The sequence below is a fragment of the Neovison vison genome, chromosome 8 (assembly GCF_020171115.1).
Source record: "Neovison vison isolate M4711 chromosome 8, ASM_NN_V1, whole genome shotgun sequence".
Taxonomy (NCBI): Eukaryota; Metazoa; Chordata; class Mammalia; order Carnivora; family Mustelidae; genus Neogale; species Neogale vison.
In genome coordinates this window covers 16956024-16974673 of record NC_058098.1, presented here as the reverse complement: position 1 = coordinate 16974673, position 18650 = coordinate 16956024, and the positions used below count along the sequence as shown (strand labels likewise).

The window sequence follows — 18650 nt, the reverse complement described above, 5'->3', positions numbered from 1 at the left end:
GGTCTCTTCTCACGAATTTCCGATGGTAGGTACAATATTGTAACAAACATTCCCTCGAGTAAATAAATGTCTCCATCTCAAATGACTTACTGGTTGGCATGTCCCTGTGTAGACTAGCCAATGAGGTTCTCCCTCCCTCTGTCCCATCAAGAATATATCATGAAGTACATCACAGAGTTCACCTACTTGGCGCTAAGCAGCCATCGGATTATTGTTTTGTTTCCTCTTTTGTTAGTAACCACTGATTTATAATAGGCGTTTTTTACAAGCCACACTTTCGAGTGATACAAAGAGAGAGAAGTAAGGATGAGACACATAATTATTATTTTTTAAACTTTTAAAAATTTTTTTTTTTTTTTGGTAAGCACTTCCCTTTTTAAATGAGCAGAAAGACCATGTTTGTTAGTTCTTGCCTTTGACATGAACTGTTGAACCAGAGAGTGCAAGAAGTCGAGGAGGCCGCCTAATCCAACAGCCAGAGTCTTCAGAAATGAAACCAAAGCCTGGGAGGGCTGATGGCCTGTTAACTAGGAGGAGGTCAGGGGCCGGGCATCGGAACTCAGGGCCCAAGCAGCATTCCTGCTCCTCCCTTTTACTTCTTGTACTTCAGATGTGTAAGTAATTAGCCAGAAAGATCATTCAGGGTTGTCTTTCCTAGTAGGTGTTACCTTTTGAGGATGCAGAGGCCCTTGCAAAGATCTGGTGAGAAATACCAGCCTCTCTCCCCAGGAAAATGCACATAAGTCTATCTATCACTGAGAATTATGCCCAGCACTTCAGGCATTCGTGAACCCTTCTGAAGCCTAGGAATGAACCCCCGAAGAGGTGATATTGAGAAGAAAGGAAAAACACAAGAGATCCTGCCGACGGACCACACGCCCATAATAGCCTACAATCCTTTGGGACCCTGAAGCCACCCTTTGTTGCAGTCCATAGCAGGGGCTAGAAGTTGGGAGTAAAATCATGTACAGCAATGGAAATTGATGTTATGTTCCCGATCTAGTGCTTCCAGGTTCCCATGGTCCCAAACATCTGGGTAAAAATAAACATGTTAAGGTTTCCACGGGACAATGCAAAGTAAATGTGTAGGTCCTCCTGGCCATGGGCCGCCCAACACATGCATAGATTTCACATTGGGCTAAAATACTTAATGGATAAAGACATGACCCCACCCATGAAATGCTATATCCTAAGGAGAAATCTACAAAGTCTTAGTAGTTTGGGTTGCTGTTACAAAATGCCATAGACTAGGGGAATTAAACAACAGACATTTATGTCTTATAGTTCTGGAGGCTAAGAAGTCAAGATCAAGGTACGGACCAATTCAATTCTAGGTGAAAACCCTCCTCTTGCTTTGCTGGCTGTCTCCTTGTTATGTGCTCCCATGATAGAGAAAGAAGGTTCTCTGGTCTCATCCTCCTCTTAGAAGGGCACTAATCCCATAACGGGAGTTCCACTTACATGACCTCATCTAAATCTAACCATCTCCCAAAGAAAGCCCTACCCCTGCCCCCCAGCTCCTAATACCATCACATCTGGGGTTAGGACTTCAACAGATGAATTTGGAAAGGGAGGGAGGGACACACAATCATACAGTCCCTAGCAGAGGCTAGGTGTTCAAATTCATCCTTCTTTTCATGAGGGGCTTTGTCTAACTGTCACAATCTTGAGACGAATGACCGGACAGAACTCCCTGTGAAAAGAAACCCCACCTAGTACATACTCTCTGCTTCTCACATCCCAGACAGAGTGCTGAGCATGTGGACTTCAGGGGAAGAATAACGTGGGCTCTCTGGACGCACAGAACAAGAGGGTGAAGCAGTCAATTAAAGCAGCAATGACAATGGTGGAATGAAGGTCATAATTGAAGTGGCAGAGGTAGTTAGGGGGCCCATGAAGGGACCTAATCTGGTTTAGAGGTCAGGGAAGCCCTTGCAGAGAGAGCTTGTGACCCATGGGCCCAGGGTTCAGGTTAAGTTTATGAACAAAGAGAGAATGACTTTGGGGGTTCTGTAGCTGTGAGATGCTAGAGAAGGTACTACACAGGGCCATACTGGGAAACAATTAAATCTCGGTGCTCAGAACATTTGTGAGTTCACTCCTTCTGCAAATACTGAGCCCCCGCTATCTGTCGCATGCTGTCCTGAGTACTGAGGATTCGGCAGTAAACAAAATAGACACAATCCTCTGCCAGCAGCTCACATTTAACTTTCACTCAAGGACTGAATGAGGGAAGAGTAAGAAGAAAAGAAGGCAGTTTAGAAACTGATGAGGAGGAGGAAACGGGAGGTGTATGTTTATGGATTGACCAAATGACATGCAGCCATACAAGAGAATACCATAGCCAGGAATAGCCAGGAAAAAGGAATAAACTATGGACATGTATGACACAGGTGAATCCCAAAATTACATTATGCAAAAGAAGGAGAGAAAAAGGCATGATGATTCCATTTTTATGAGAAGTTCAAGAAGAGGCAAAACTGACCTACAGTGACGGAAGTCAAAATTACAGTTACCTATGGGAACAGGTACTTATCGGGATAAGGCACAAAAGAACTTTCAGGAGTGCTGAAATGTACTACATACTCATCTGGGTAGTAAAATAATAAAAATCAGAAAAGTGGTACCCCTAGTGGGGTGACTGCCTAGAAGGGGACTTAAGAAAACTTTCTGGGATAATAAAAATTTTCTGTATCTTGACTAGGATTGTGTAAGACTCATGAAGCTGTACTCTTCAAATAAAGGTATTTTGCTGTATGAAAGTGCTATGTTTAAGGAAAATAAAGAAACAAGCAAACAAAATATGACTTTTCTGTGACCCAGCAGGTGGGAAGAATGCCACTAAATTTCACCTGGAGCTGAACCCCAGACTATCTGGAAGGAATGAGCCTTTAATCCCTTATCATTTGTCCCCAGATAATTCGACCAGCATCACCAGATGCTATTTTTCCTAAGAAGAGGTCATTCCTTCACCCACCAGTTCACATCCATGAGCCTTTCCACATATGAAACCACCACGTCCTTCTTCCTACTTGACCCTGCGCCATCACTGTGCAAAGCCAGGAATGAGTGCCTCACATTTGATGGCACGCTCCATCGACAAAGTCTGGAACCAAATCCAGATGGAGAAAGTCTAGCCTTTGGGGAGCTGAGCTGAGAGACGGCACTGGCCCCTCCCAACCAGGCATCAAACCACTTCAAGGACAAACTCCCATGAACCTTCCACATACGAGTCCTGGGCAGCAGCTGCCCCGGACCTGCTTAGGCTCTCCTCCAATATGTAGGTGGTGAGGTGACCCCTTAATGTAATTCCACCTCGTCCTCAGGCAGCAATCTCCAGACCAATTCTGTCTTTCTTTTTCCTGCTGTGAGCACTTGTAACAGTTTGACTCCCCAGAAATTCCGACAGAGAGCGAAAGTGCTTCAAATAGCTAGAGAGCAAGCTTGGTGTGTATGTATTGTCTGCTCTAGACAGAAATCAAACCTTTGGAGAATAACTGAATGTTGCTAAGACATGAAGTGAGCCTTGACATGTTTTAGGTGGATGGAACCTGGCCTCTGACACTTTCCACCGCCCTCCACCCGCCTATCTGATCAACTTTCTAATTGCATTGCTATTTACCGACCCACGAGAGTTTGTGGGAATGCCGCCGCCCCCTACCCACCAACAGACACACAGACCCTCACGCTATTTAATCATTCCTGCTACCATAGGTTAGCTCATGCCATGGTTCTCCATCAGGATAGTTTTCTTTTTACTTTTAACCAAACCAGCCCCATTTTTCTTTTCGATTCTGCTTCATGGATACTCAAAGCATCATACTCGTTAGAGACGCTAGTGACTGGCACGCAAGACTGTTTCATAGAATAGTGACTTGAGGATCAAAAAGGAAAAGGGAAAACTAGCTTGGAGACAGGGTCCAAATCTTTCTTTGCTCTGCCTTTAGCACGAACCAGCTCTGTGACCCTGGACAAACCACTCAGCCTCTGAGGCTCTCCAGGTTTTCATCTTCAGACTGAAAGACTGTTTCACAATTCTAATTAGAAAACTATCTAAAGCCTGTACCAAGGACTACAGAGATGCTGTGGGCATATGTTCACGGACTCCACCTTGACTGTGAGTCACCAACAGGAGATCCCACCTTCTCCCTCCTGGTGTGGACCCTTGAGGTCTCAGAGCAGAAGACCCAAGCAGACACAGCACTAACTTACCAGTACGGGCCGACCAGAATCAGTCCTTGTGCCCCAGCCTAACACAGAGACCATGTTCAGTAAATATTGGATGTTTTATTCAAAAGAAAATTTTTGGTAAGTTTTCCCAAAACAAGATGCTGGGGTTGCCCTGAAGAGAAGAAAGAGAGCAAGGGGGAGAATGTTACAGAGAACGGGGAGAGGATATTCATGCTAAGAGCTGCAAGTACTTGGGGAGGAGACATCACATACGTGGAACAAACAGTAATCAAAGACACAGCCAGAGAAAATTTCTTTGAAATAAATGAAGATCTGAGCTTGCCGAGGATGAAGAACACAGTGGGCTTCAGGCAAAATCAATGATGAGACTCGAAATTAAGCATAAACCGGTTAATATTTTGAAATACACGACGAGGAAAGTTCCCACAAGCATCTAGAGTTTTAAAAACCAGCCTCTGTCGAAACAAAAAAGACTAAGCGATCAGTTCCCAGACTTCAGCATTTCGATTTGAAACATGGTGACGTAACAGGGAAGTTGATGAAAATAGTAATAATAATCCCAAATGACAGCAGTGCCAGCTAATATGTACTGCAAAATTGTATGCACCGGTCACTGTTCTTATTGACTTACTTGTTTTATTGTCACAGCAACGCCAGGGGTAGGTACTATTATGATTCACGTTTTGTTTTGTTTTTTTTAAAAGAAGAAGTAGGGGGCGCCTGGGTGACTCAGTCAGTTAAGCATCTGCCTTTGGCTGGGGACATGATCTCGGGGTCCTGGGATGGAACCCTGCATCGGGCTCCCTGCTCAATAGGGAGTCTCCCTCTCTCCCCCTCTCCCCCTCTCTCTCTGCCCCTCCCCCTCCTTGTGTGCATGCATTCTCTCTCTCTCTCTAATAAATAAAATCTTAAAAAAAGATAAAAGAAGAAGAAAGAGATGCAGATTAAGTAACTTTCCCATTGTTGAACAACTAGTAATTCAAGAAGCCAGGATCAGGGGCCCAGGCAGCCTTATGCTGGTGGTGGAGGGTAGGGGGTGGCTCCCAGCCCTAATAATGTAACACATACACAAGGTTTTAAGAAGATGTTTCATAGCCCAGGGACTTCCCAGCCACAGCTAAACTGCGGTGCACTTGCACAGCCAAGAGAAAGACACTTTCAGACTCTGAAACCTGCAGGAAATATAATGTCTACTTGCCCTTCCTTGGAGAAAAAAAATCACTCGAAGACAGACATCTACCTTGGGATGAATCAAAATCATGACTCGGGGATGGAGGAACTGAGCTCCCGAAAGGATCTAACAGACACACCGAACTTCTCTGGAAGAGTCTCTCACTCCTCCCTTTGTCCAGGAGCCTCGCTTTTTCTTGTCCTTCAAGGGTCAGCTCTTCTCTGGGATGCCCTTCCGGCTCTCACCCCAAGGCTGGGTCTTAGCCCAGAGTCCTGACAAACAAGCTCAAGACAAGCATTCTGTGCAAGGGCTTGACTGGAAGAATTTCGGGAAGGAGGAATGGTAGGGGAAAGGTCAGGAAGCCAAACGTGGGTGTGGTTCGAGCGGCAGACTCCAGCAGCCTGACCCCAGGGGAGCTCTGGAGCACAGAGTGTGCCACCTCCCTTGTCCCCCATGGAGACGAGGTCAGCCATTTGCACACTTGTGTCATCAGCTGGTCTAGGCTACTCCAGGGTGCGGGCCCAGCCCCTCAGCCAAGCAGCGTCCACGTGGCTGAGGACACTTACCCCAGGAAGACTGTAGTAGATTCCTAGGGCTTCTATAACCACGTACTACAAACCGGGTGGCTTAGAGCACCAGAATTCTATTACCCCACCATTCTAGAAGTGAGAAGTCTGAACTCAAGGTGCCAACAGGGACATGCTTCCTCCGAAGCCTCCAGGAAAGAGTCCTTCCTTCTTCCTCTACCTTCTGGTGCTTGCCAGCAGACGTTCATCTGCCCTGGATTACAGATGTGTCATGCCTCTGTCTTCACGTGGCTTCTCCCCTGTGTGTCTGTGTCTCTTTGTGCACATTTCCCTCTTGTGATAAGGACACCAATCACACTGGATGAGCTCCTACCCTTCCCCAGCATGACCTCACTTTAACTGAATAAATTACATCTGCAAAGACCCTCATTTCCAAACATGGTCACGTTCTGAGGCTCTAGGAAGAACCTGAATTCGCAGGGGAACAGTCGATATTCAAGCTAGTAGAGGGGGCAGGTGGGAGCCGTTGGCAGCCACACTCCTGGCAGCCAGGGGGCTGGGTGCACCAGGCAGGGGAGAGAGACGTGCATTGGGCACACTAACAGCATCCTCTGGAGTGGACAGGCCCTTCAGGGCTCCCTGAGCACAAGTTCATCCCAGAACTTGTACGGCACATGGAGATGATTGCTGGTAGATCTTTCTCGCGAGCAAACACCAAGCCATGTGGGCTTGGGTCCCCAGGCCCCATCACGGGGCCTGCTCTAGGGTGAGCTGGATCGTGGAGTCAGAGCATCCCGGCAGTTTTTCCCTCCCCAGTGTGGGATTCGAGGACATGGACCACCTATGAGCATTTATTCTTCCCTTTTCTGGCATAAACATTTCTACTTCTTAGGATTCTAAGCAACTTCTCCCTATGGCTGAGCTACCTTCTCTACCCCATCTGCAGCAGATTGTGGGGGCACCCAGGCCATGTTCTCTTGACTTAGCTCGGGGCCACTTGTAGTTTCAGTGGATAATACTGCCATGCACCAGTGACTTCCTAACCCAGCACCAACATGCCCCGGCCTAGAAGCTTCCTACAGCTGCCAGGGTCTGCTGGAGCCACTGTGGGGCAGACTGGGCATGCCAGGGTATTACCACTCCCTGCAACCACTGTTTTCCAATAGGGAACAGGAGCTAGTGGACAGACAACAGCCCAGTTTCCCTGACCCTTAGTGGGACAACGGGCCTGCTTTACTTTTTTTTTTTTTTTTTTTAGATTTTATTTATTTATCAGAGAGAGAGAGGGGGAGAGAGCAAGCACAGGCAGACAGAATGGCAGGCAGAGGCAGAGGGAGAAGCAGGCTCCCCGCTGAGCAAGGAACCCGATGTGGGACTAGATCCCAGGACGCCGGGATCATGACCCGAGCCGAAGGCAGCTGCTTAACTCAGCTGGGCCTGCTTTACTTTTAAAGGATCTTTTAAAGGATCTCTAGCAGACCTGACCATCAGAGGCTCCCCAGAACGACCAGCTCATTCATGCACCCTCCGGGAGAAGCCAGCCTCTTCCTTTCCTGCCTCACTGCCCCGCCCCTTTACCACTGTTCTCTTCCATTTCCAGATAAACGACTTGCAAACCATTATCTCAGGGCCCCGTTCTTTGGAGAAACCCGAGGTAAGAGATTAGGAAAACCAGGGCAAGTTATTTAACTTCTCTGTGATTCAGTTTCCTCATCTGTAAAATGGGGACGATAACCCCATTATAGATAGAGACACAGATAACCGCAACACCCGCAGGAAGGTTTGCCATGAGGATCCCATGAGGTAGTAGAGTCGGGAATCCCAGAGCAGTCCCAGCACCTCGTAAGTGCACTGCGCAGACTACCGTCTCCCACCTCCCAACCAGCAACGAGTGGGAAACCGGTGCCCTCGTTTTGCACTCCCCCCCACCCATAGAGAGACACAAAGATTCTATTAAATGCGCTCCCTTTCCCATGTCAGGATAAAGAGGGGCCCCAGTAATGTCAGAGTAAACTCCTGCCAACATTTCCACAAGCAGATACATTTAAGAGCTCAGCCTCGGTCTACTTAACACAGTGGTGTTGCAACCAATGAAGTCATTTTAAAAAAATGCATAATTCAGTAACGACTCAGCACCAAGCAGGATTTCATGATCTGTAACACTCTGTCTGCTCCTGGCTCCTCTTTTTTCCCCCCAGCGCCTCGATATTTTTGAGATCACTCTTCTTTGGGCCACTTCCCAAAATTAAGAACAGAGTAATCATTCTAGAAGAGCCTTTCTTTCCTGGCCAGCTAATCAAGGGTCCTAAGAAAGTATGAATCAGGAGTCTATCTTCCCCCTCCCCACCCCCAGGGGGGGTGGGCTTGGAGAGCCAGGGTCCCAAGCCTTTGGAATCAGAGGCCACACTGTATAGAAGTATCTCATCCTGGAACAGCCCAGGTCCATGAACAGGCCCGGTCTGCTTCCCCTGCCCCACCCCTGCCCAGCAGGTAGGCTCTGGAGAATTGGGTGGAAGGAAAGCAGGCCTTGGCCAGTTTGAAGCTCTGATTCCAGAGACGCCCTGTCTGTCACACCCGCAGGAGGCAGCAAGGGCAAGGGACAAAGGCGAATAATCTCCCAGCACCATGTGTGGGCTCTAGTCCAGGATTTATGCGTGGGGACTCACTGATTTCTCCTGGCACACCCTGAGGTAAACGCTATCACTGTATCCATTTTACAGGTGAGGGAGACCACATCTCAAAGGAATGTGCTAGTTATTCACCTCCGGTCCTTCGGCTCCAAGGCCACGGTGTGAGAAGCGGCTCTGGGATGCCAGGGCAGGGATTCTACACACTGCACTAGGGATTCCCTTGCCGGCCTTGGCTCAGTCCGACCTACAGAGGCTCCCTGCAGAGACCAGCAATGTGGAAGAGGGAAGGAGATGCGCGGATATCCCCCATTGGCCCCTGTAGAAGCAGTACCTTCAGAGGGCTCCGAATCGCCTAGCAGGGCCCCTCCTCCACACGCCCATCCCTTTGTGTGACCAAGTGCCGCATGTGAGAGATGCTTCCTGCAATTCCTGGCCGCCTCAGTGTCCCACGTTTGCTCTGTCATCCTCCCAACACTTGTGTAACTCTCTGTCTGGGGCGCCTGGGTGGCTCAGTCGGTTAAGCGTCTGTCTTTGGCTCAGGTCATGATCCCAGGGTCCTGGGATCGAGACCCACGTCGGGCTCTCGGCTCAGTAGTGAGCCTGCTTCTCCCTCTGCCTGCCACTCCCCCTAGCTGTGTTCTCTCTCACGCACTTTCCGTGAAATAAATAAATAAAATCTTTTAAAAAATTAAACACTTCTTTGTCTCAAGTACCCACTACGGTTTGCGGTTTCCTTCCTAAGATCCCGACTGACAGAAGATCTTAGAATTCTCTCCACCTTGTGGGTGACGAAACGGAGGCCCAGAGGCCGAGAATCCTGTCCCAGGTCATGCAGCTAGGACCCGGCGGCGCTGGGGTATGGGGACGGCTTGCTCTGGTCCTCAGGTCTGACCGATGTGTGGAACTGCCCCCAGGGTTCTCAACACCGGGGGCAGCTGGAGAGCAAGCCCGGCGGACGAGAGCCAGGGAGAGAGGTGTTCTGTTCAATGAACAAGTACCAGCGGCTAGATCTGTGTTCTGAAGACAGGAAGTCAAAGCAAAGCATCGTGTCCAGCTCAGACGAACCTAGGAGGCTGGGGAGTGAAGCAGGGGCAGGGATGGCTGAGCTGCAGGACACGGTGAGGAGGGCCGGACAGTGGCAGGCCAGGGTCTGGGGGACACCCAGAAGAGTGTGGTACGCAGAACGAACGGTGGCCCTCGAGAGATGTCCGTGCCCTCATCCCCAGAACTTTCCATGGCAAACCTGACTCCGAAGATGGGATGAAGGCATGAGTGGGGAGAGTGTCCTGGCCTGGGGAGGAGGATCCAGTGGACTCAGAAGGCTCCGTCTAAGTGACTGAGGAAAGCAGGAGAGTCAGAGACAGAGAGGGGCCAGCAGACGCTGCGCAGCTGGTTTCCAACACGGAGGAAGGGGCCACCCCGCGGAATCCAAGCGGCCTCCACAGACTGCAGGCGGCAAGGGAAGAGACCCTCCCTCAGACTGAAGAAATGCAGCCCCGCTGCCCCACTGTAGACTTCTGACCTCCTCCATGTTCGGGACGTAATGGGTTTGTACGTTTCAAGCCGCTGAGTCTGTGGTAATTAGTCAAAGCAGCCCTAGGGAGGGACTCGGAGGCGGCAATCAGATGGAGGGCATGAGGGAAGGCATCGTGGAGAAATCAAATCATGAAGTCGACATGAGAGAAGGAGACAGCCTGACTGGCAGCTGGGAAGGAGGCACCTGCGTGGAGACGAGAAGAGCCGGGGTCACTCCAGAATGGCCCGGCTGCTGGAACATGGTCAGGGGAGGGGGAAAGGGCCCAAAGGCAACTGGAGAGGTCAACAGGGACCAGAGAGGGAAGAGTCTTCCTGAGGAGCCAGGGGTTCGGCCTGAGGCTTGGTAAGGAGTCACGTGATGTACGTGCCTGTTCTTTCTGGATGATTCCTGAGTGCCGGGAGAAGAACAGATCCGAAGGAGAGACATCAGAGTCAGGGGGCACCATGTCCACCACTGAGAAGGAGATGATGATGTCTGGACCAGGATAACGGCCATGGGGCTGGAGAGACAGAGGACTAGACACAGGTTTAGGACATTGGCCAGGACTCAGTCTCTGATTGGACCAAAGGGGCAGCAAAGGGACCAGAACTGGGACCAGGACCAACATAAGACTAAGATCCAATAAGCCAGGTGAGTCCTGGGCACATGCATACCTGTGGAGCCCCAGTCTTTGCCTGACCTCCACAACGCCTGCCTGGTCCACGTACATGGTTTCCATTCCAGGCGTCCTGCCCAGCATCCCTGGGCACTGTACTGGCTTCTGCACACAAGGCCCCATACTCTGGACTCTACCCTTTCACATGTTCATATTCATTTTCCCATACCACGGGCAGGCAGACAGACAGTGTGACTTAGAACCTCCATCACTTATTTTTATGACTTTGGGCCATTCAATTAATTCCCTTGAACCTCAGTTTTTTCTTCACGTGTAAAGCCAGAGTAACGGATCCCGTCCCACTGGGTCCTGTTGAAGACCCAATGCAAATATCTGTAACATGATGGGCCCCCAGTGAAACGTGAGCTATTCCCTTCACCCCTGCCTTGGGGCCTCCCGCATTTGTCCCTCTCCCCAGCCCACATCCCCCTCCGTTAAGGATCACCCCGCCATTCTCAAGCCCCCCATGAACTCCGCTCTGGGCATCTGAGCAGCACCAGGCTACCTGGGGTTCATGAAGCTGCATGCGGGAACCGCTAATCTCCCAACGGGACGGGCAACGCACCCTCCACAAGCACCAGGGGGAAACACAGGGGCCGGGGGCGTCTTCACAGAACGCGTCTGAGAAGAACTGAAGGAGAGGGAGAGCTGGGTGGTGGGGAGGGAGGGAGGGAGGGAGGAGAGAAAGAGGCAATTCAGGGCAACCTGAGTCCAGGCAGTTCCCTCAGTTGCTATGTTACCAGCCACAGGAGAGAGAGCAAAGGAAAGGGGCGGTGGCTTTAGAGATATTGTTATTTTGCAAATTTCTCTCTTCAGCATACCCCTGGGTGTCAGGTGCAGGATGGGAACAGGGAGAGGAGGTACTGGGCTCTAAGCGGCTCAAACAGCCAAAGTGACTACAAGGTTTGACTGCTCTCAAGTGTCAGGAAAAGGCGTCCAGACGGATTAAGGGGCTCAGGACAGGCTGCTCAGTTCCTGGGGAGACTTTAAGAGGTGAATGCCCCCTTTATAAAAAGGATCCGAAAAACGTGGCTTCTTCCAACCTCCCCACCCCCACCGCCAGCCCCACCTGGGCTGCCCCTGCCTTCTGCCACATTCAGCAGGAAGACAGAGCTGGTGTTAGCAGGTCTAGAGAGCAGCGCTCTGGGAAAGGCCTCTGAACACAAGAACACGGAAAGGTCTCATAGACCATGGGCCACTGAGGCCTCACAGACCAGAGGCATAATTCTGACTCTAGCAGGTGGACACTGGGCTCTGAGAACCGGAGCAGTGGCTTCAAGTTGGCACCCACCACAGGCCACGGGACCTCAGTACTTCTGGGGCAAGGAGAGAATATGGAAGGGGAGAAGAGGGCATATTTACTAGGTATCCCATTTCAGGCACTATTCTAGATGTTTCTAACACCTCTGTCATGTGCTTCTTAACCACAGACAGAGGTTAACCCAGAGAAATACAGAGCAACTTCTGAGGTGATCGACAAAGTGACACAGTTTCTAGACAGAACGCCTCCCAGGGACAAAATTCTAAAAGAAGCTTGCATTTTTATATGTAGAAAAGGTTTCAAGGGAATACCACCTTTACACAAATTCTTTCAAAGGATGCAGAAGAAATACTTCCCAGCTCATTTGACAAGCCTAGGATAACTGTCACGCCAAGACCTTACGAGGATATCACAAGAAAAGAAACTTCCAGGCCAATCTCTCTCATGAACAGAGAGATAAAAAGCCTACACATTATATTAGCAAACCAAATCCAGGGATACATAAAATGAGTAATAGATCGTGACCACAGTGGGTTCATTCCAAGAATACAAGATCAGTTTAATATTAGAAAATTAATCAGTATAACTCATCATATTAACAGACTGAAAGATAAAAATCATGCAACAATCCCAAGAGATGCCAAGGGAGCATCTGACGAAAGTCGGAATCTATCCACGATAAAACTTCTTTTTTTTTTTTTAAGATATTATTTATTTATTTGACAGATAGGGAGAGAGCAAAAGTAGGCAGAGCAGCAGGCAGAGGGAGAGGGAGAAGCAGGCTCTCCACTGAGCAGGGAGCCTGACGTGGGGCTCGATCCCAGCACCCCAGGATCATGGCCTGGGCCGGAAGACAACTGCCTAACCTGCTCAGCCACCAAGGTGCCCCTATCCACAATAAAACTTTCAACAAGCTAAGAAGAGAAGGGAAAGTTCCTTAATCTGATAACAAGCATCCAAAACATGGTCTCACATCACAATCCATGGTAAATAGTAAATACTTTCCCCTGAATCTCCCCAGTTTTACTGGATGCTCAAGCCATGGCCATGGGCTAAGAAAAAGACATAAAAGACATTAGGATTGGAAAGGAAGTAATAAAGCTCTCGTTATTCATAGACTATATGACTGCGTATGGAAAAAAATCCCAGCGTCTCAAATTAGGATGAAAATCAAAAGCAAGTCTAACATCCTTTCATATATTAAAGCCAATGCACTTTGCTGTGCTGTTAGATTTCAATCAACAAAAGGGGAAGAGCTTCCTATCACCCATTTGCATGATATGTATAAGCTTTTCTAACCCTACTTCTATTTCTTCCCTCTTCAGATCTATTCTCCACTCTGTGTCCTGTCTTAACCTGATCTTCCTAAAGTAACAACTATATTCTATTACGTGGCCTCAAGCACCATGAGGGACAGGGCCCGGCGGCCTCTTCAGCCTCATCTCCTGCCACTGGCCCTCCTGCTGCTCAGGCTCCAGACACATGGGTCTGTTTTCAAATATTCCTAACGTGTTGTGAGCCTTTCTACCTCAGGGCCTTTGCCCATACTCTTTCCTCTTCTCCCTGCTCCACCTAGTTTACTCTCCACAGCTCAGTTCAAACCATATTTCCAGACCTCCCCAGGAGCTCTCAGACATGCTTCTTCAGGGCAGTTACATTTTCTGTGACCATTCACGCTGGTGTCCTCCACTAGAATGTAAGCATCATGAGGGCAGAGGCCACGTTGATATTTTTCAGTATCTTATTCACAGCACCTGCCTTGATCCTGGGCACACAGTAAACACTTCATAAGTATTTATTGAATGAATGAGTCAGTGCAAAAGCCAGAAGACTCTTCTTCTGTCAGGGAATCTGATTTTTTTTTTTCCCATTAAAGTTTGGAGTGAAGAATATTTTGAGAGTAGAGAGGAGTCAGAAGAACTGGTGGCTTGATCTTATCAGCAAACTCAGCAGTACAAGAAGCCTTGAGCAGAGCACACACTACCTCAGAAAGGGGCTGCTCATCCCTGCCCAGAAGGACCCCAGGAACCCAGCTTGCTACTTTAAGCATCGGTGTTAATTTTTTTAATTAAACTATTTTGAGATAATTATGGATTTATACCAATTCTAACAAATAATAGCTGCTATATATCTTTATTTTTATTAACATACAATGTATTATTTGCCCCAGGGGCACAGGTCTGTGAATCATCAGGCTTACACGTTTCACAGCACTCACCGTGGTACATACCCTCCCCGATGTCCAGAACCCAGCCACCCTCTCCCTATACCCCCACCCCCACGCCCCAGCAACCCTCCATTTGTTTCATTAGATTAAGAGTCTCTTACGGTTTGTCTCCCTCCCGATCCCATCTTGTTTCATATTTTCCTTCCCTACCCCCTACAACCCCTGCCTTGTCTCTCAAATTCCTCATATTGGAGAGATCATATGATAATTACCTTTTGCTGATTGACTTATTTCACTCAGATGCTATGTATCTTTTACTCAGCTTCCCCAATGATAACTTTGTGCACGAGGGGCATACTGGGTGGGGCTCAGTCTGTTAAGCATCCGGCTCTTGGTTTAGGCTCAGGTCATGATCTCAAATCGTGAGATCAAGCCTGAAGTCAGGCTCCAGGCTGAGTGCAGAATATGCTTAAGATGTTCTCCCGTTCCCTCTCAACCCCTCCCCACTGCTCACTTGCTTGCTTGATCTCACTCTCACTCCCTTCCCCCCCTCCTCCCTAAAATAAACAAATCTTAAAAAAAAAAAAAAAAACCTATTATGCAAGGGTGAGGATCATGTTGCTTCCAAATATCCTGCTTCCAAGAATACCAGGGGTTGGAAAAACCAGTCTAGGCAAAGGATCTGCATCAAGAGCAGGACTGAAATACATTAATGTGGGTGGTTGAGCCTGCAAATCTGACCCTGGAGTCTGGAAAGATGGCTTCTCCCAAGAGCATGCCAAAAGAGGCACAGACGACAGTACAAATCCTGAAAGATACAGGGATTACAGAACAGGAGCCGCGAGTTATAAATCAGATGTTGGAGTCTGCTTTCTGATATGTGACCACAATTCTAGATGATGCAAAAATTTATTCAAGCCATGCTAAGAAAGCTACTGTGGATGCCGATGATGTGTGATTGGCAATCCAGGGTCGTGCTCCTCAGTCTTTTAAATCTCCTCCCCCAAGAGATTTTTTATTAGATATTGCAAGGAAAAGAAATCAAACTCCTTTGCCATTAATCGAACCATATTCAGGCCCTAGGTTAATACCTGATATATATTGCTTGACTGCTCCAAATTATAGACTTAAATCTTTACCCAAAAAAAGGCATCTGCTTCTATGGGAAGAATAACAGCTCTGCAGTTAAGTGATGGCTGAGTTACTAGCAGGCCAAGTACTCCCACACTTAGCACACCAACCCCAAAACCATAACTGCGTCAACTGAAGGAGGGCCTCCAATGTCCCTCACAGGGCAAAGGTTTACAGTACAGATGCCCACGTCACAGTCTCCAGCTGGAAAAGCATCATGTGCTACAAGATCACAGTTCAGAATGTTATGATTAATCCATCATTAATTGGGGCCCAAAACATGAGTACTACTAAGACGGTGCCCATCACCAAATATTGCCAATGAATCATCAAATGCATTGAAAAGAAAAGGAAGAAGGAAGACGAGGAGCAGCAGCAGAGGTGGGAGAGGGAGACAGAGACAAAGAAGATAAAGATGACAAGGACAAAGAGGACAAAGAGGAAGAAAAAAAGGAGAGAAAGGAGGAGGTGGAGGAGGAGGAGGAAACAATTAGCAATCTAGTAATCTAGCCCTGATGCCTGTAACATGTACACTTGGTCCTGAATCCATTGTATTGAAATTATATACCCATGCTAGATGCTTCCAAGTTGTGTTGTAGAAAACTTAAATGATACTTAATGAGTAAATATAGTTATCCTTCCCAATTGAGATGTTGGATTTTAATAGGATTAGCAATGGTTTTTCATCAGCCTTTAAGTATAAAAAATAAAGCTGTCATTCATAAAAAAAAATCTATCATACAATATTTTATAACCAGAACATTGACACTGAAAAAGTCAAGATATAGCACATTTCCACCACCAAAAGGAACCCTCATGTTGTTCTTTTATAACCATGCTCACCTCCCTCCTCACTCCCCCCAACCTTATTCTCAAACCCTGGGAACCATGAGCCCATTCTCTATTTCTAAAATTCTGACATTTAAAAAATGTCCATAGTCTTTGGGGATTGGCTTCCTTCACTTATTATAATTTCCTGAAGATAGAACCAGGTCATTGCACACAGCCACAATTCATTCTTTTTCTTTTTTTTTAAATTGCTGAGTAGGATTCCATGGTACAATGTACCACAGTTAACCATTCACCTGGTTTAAAAAAAAAAAAACAACAACCTGGGCTGTCAGTTTTTAGCTACTGCAAAATAAAGCTTCTGTGAATGATCATGATTATACAGACTTTGTGTGACTGTTGGCTTTCCTTCTTCTGGTTTTCTTTCCTTTCTGGAATAAATGGCCAGGAATGCAACAGCTAGGTCCTGTGAAACTTGGAGCTGCCAGACTGCTCTCCAGAGGGTGAAGCCACCTTATACTCTCGCCGTCAATGAATGAGGGATCGGAGTTCTCTGAATCCTCTGGAATATTTGATGCTCCCATTTTGTCTCAGCCATCCTGGTATGGCCATGATACGGCACTGTGGTTTTAAACTTGGACTCCCCTAATGACTACTGATGTGAAACATCTTTTCATGGGTTTATGTGCCATCTGCATATCCTCTTGAGTGCAACGTCTGGTCAGAACTTTTCCGTTTTCTGATTGAATTGTTGGTTTTGGTTTGGCTGGTTGGTGCTGTTGTTTTTGTTCTGCTATACAGTGTGTTGTGTTTTTGGAACTCTTTATGTAGTGTAGATACTAGTCCTTTGTGTTTTGGGGTTTTTTTAAAAGATTTTTTAATTTATTGATTTGACAGACACAGATCACAAGTAGGCAGAGAGGCAGGCAAGTGTTGGGGGGGTGGGGGGAAGCAGGCTCCCTGCTGAGCAGAGAGCCCGATGTGGGGCTCGATTCCAGGACCCTGGGATCATGACCTGAGCTGAAGGCAGAGGCTTTATCCCACTAAGCCAACCAGGCATCCTGATACTAGTCCTTTGTACACACACGATTTGCAAATATTTGCTCCCACTTTGTAGCCTGTCTTTTCACTGTCTTCATGGGAGCTTTCACAGCGCAGAAGTTTTAATTTTGACAAGGTTTAAGTCATCCATTCTCCCAGTTATAAGTCAAGCCCACATGCATTTTTTACTTTTTTTTACTGTACTCAAATTCATCAGCACTCACAAATCAGTTCAGGTTCCTGACAAAATTGCGTTCAATCAAACATTCAGTTGCCAAACATTTAACTATATTTGGTTCTATTTCCTGCCATAGAGCATTTTTCAGTAACACAGAAATGCTGAAAAAATATGTCTATTTTGTTTTGCAAGTTTTAGTGGCACTTTTCATTTATTTTTCAGAGGCATAATACTTTTAAAATTGTGTTTTCAGTCCGGATGATGGATAGTTGCTTAAAAATGGGAACTAGGAAGCATATGCTCAAAACTATTAAAAAGATGTAAGATAGTAAAATCCAGAACCTATAACCCGAGAGGCATGTGTCCAAGGTGGCACTGTCCTTCAGAATCCCTTCATTGGACTTGACAGGGAAGAAGATGGCAGTGTTACCCCAAATTCAATCAGTGCTTCATTATTAAGCAGCTGTCAATCTGGGAAGTGTAAAATATACTTAGATAGTTAATATACGACCTTTGTTACTATAGAGCTGTAAAGAGCTGAAACTCAGTATCTCTTGTGTCAGAAAATCCCGAACCGTATCTGCAAATGACCGTCACTTTTTTGGTGGTGCTTGGAGACCCCAGTTGCTGTGGGAAATCTCTCTGCCCACCCCCCCCATGCTTTCCTTTTCTGATATCTATGCTCCTGTGTAACACTGACTGACCCCTTGAAAGTGGGCTAGGCCTCTTATTCACTTCTAACAAAAGGAAGACTGCAAAAGTGACATGACGTTGTTACTACTGAGATTCCATTACAGAAAGACTGTCCTTTGCCCTGTCCTTTTCTCTCCTTGTGTATCTCTCTATTCCCCCTCCCTTTCTTTCTTTCCCTTCCCTTTCCTCTCCTCCCCTTTTCCCTCTCCCTCCTTCCCTTCTCCTTACTCTCTCCTCCTCTTTCCCTCCCTTCTCCCTCCTGCTTCTTCTCTCTTCTCTTCCTTCCTCCCTTCCTCCCCCCTCCTCTATCTACCCTGTTGTGAGTTGTCTTATGGACAGCCACACATTCCCAAAGAAATGATAACTTCAGCCAATAGCTAATGAGGCTCTGAGACCAATAGCCACGGAAGTCCTCTTTTCAGGGGATCTTCTGAAGGCTTCCAGCAGCCATGTGAGTGTGTGAACTTGGGAGCAGATCTCCCCGCGGACTAGAATCGAGGTGACTGTGGCCTGTGAGAGCCCCAAGCTAGACTCACCCCATGATGCTGCGCCACCATCCCTAACCCGTGCCTCCGAGAAAATAAATCCTTGCTGGTTTAAGCAACCACATTTTGGGGTAATATGTGACTAATACTGCATACACACTCCATAAATAATTATAAATGTGAAGGAATTTTAC

General features: G+C 47.4%; 1 protein-coding gene and 1 pseudogene across 4 annotated transcripts in view; one reads left to right on the top strand and one right to left on the bottom strand.

The window, feature by feature from the left end:
• PTPRT (protein tyrosine phosphatase receptor type T) overlaps positions 1 to 18650 on the bottom strand; it is an 804817-nt gene that overhangs the window by 616353 nt on the left and 169814 nt on the right. The window lies entirely within an intron of this gene.
• LOC122915823 lies at positions 14852 to 15595 on the top strand (annotated as a pseudogene).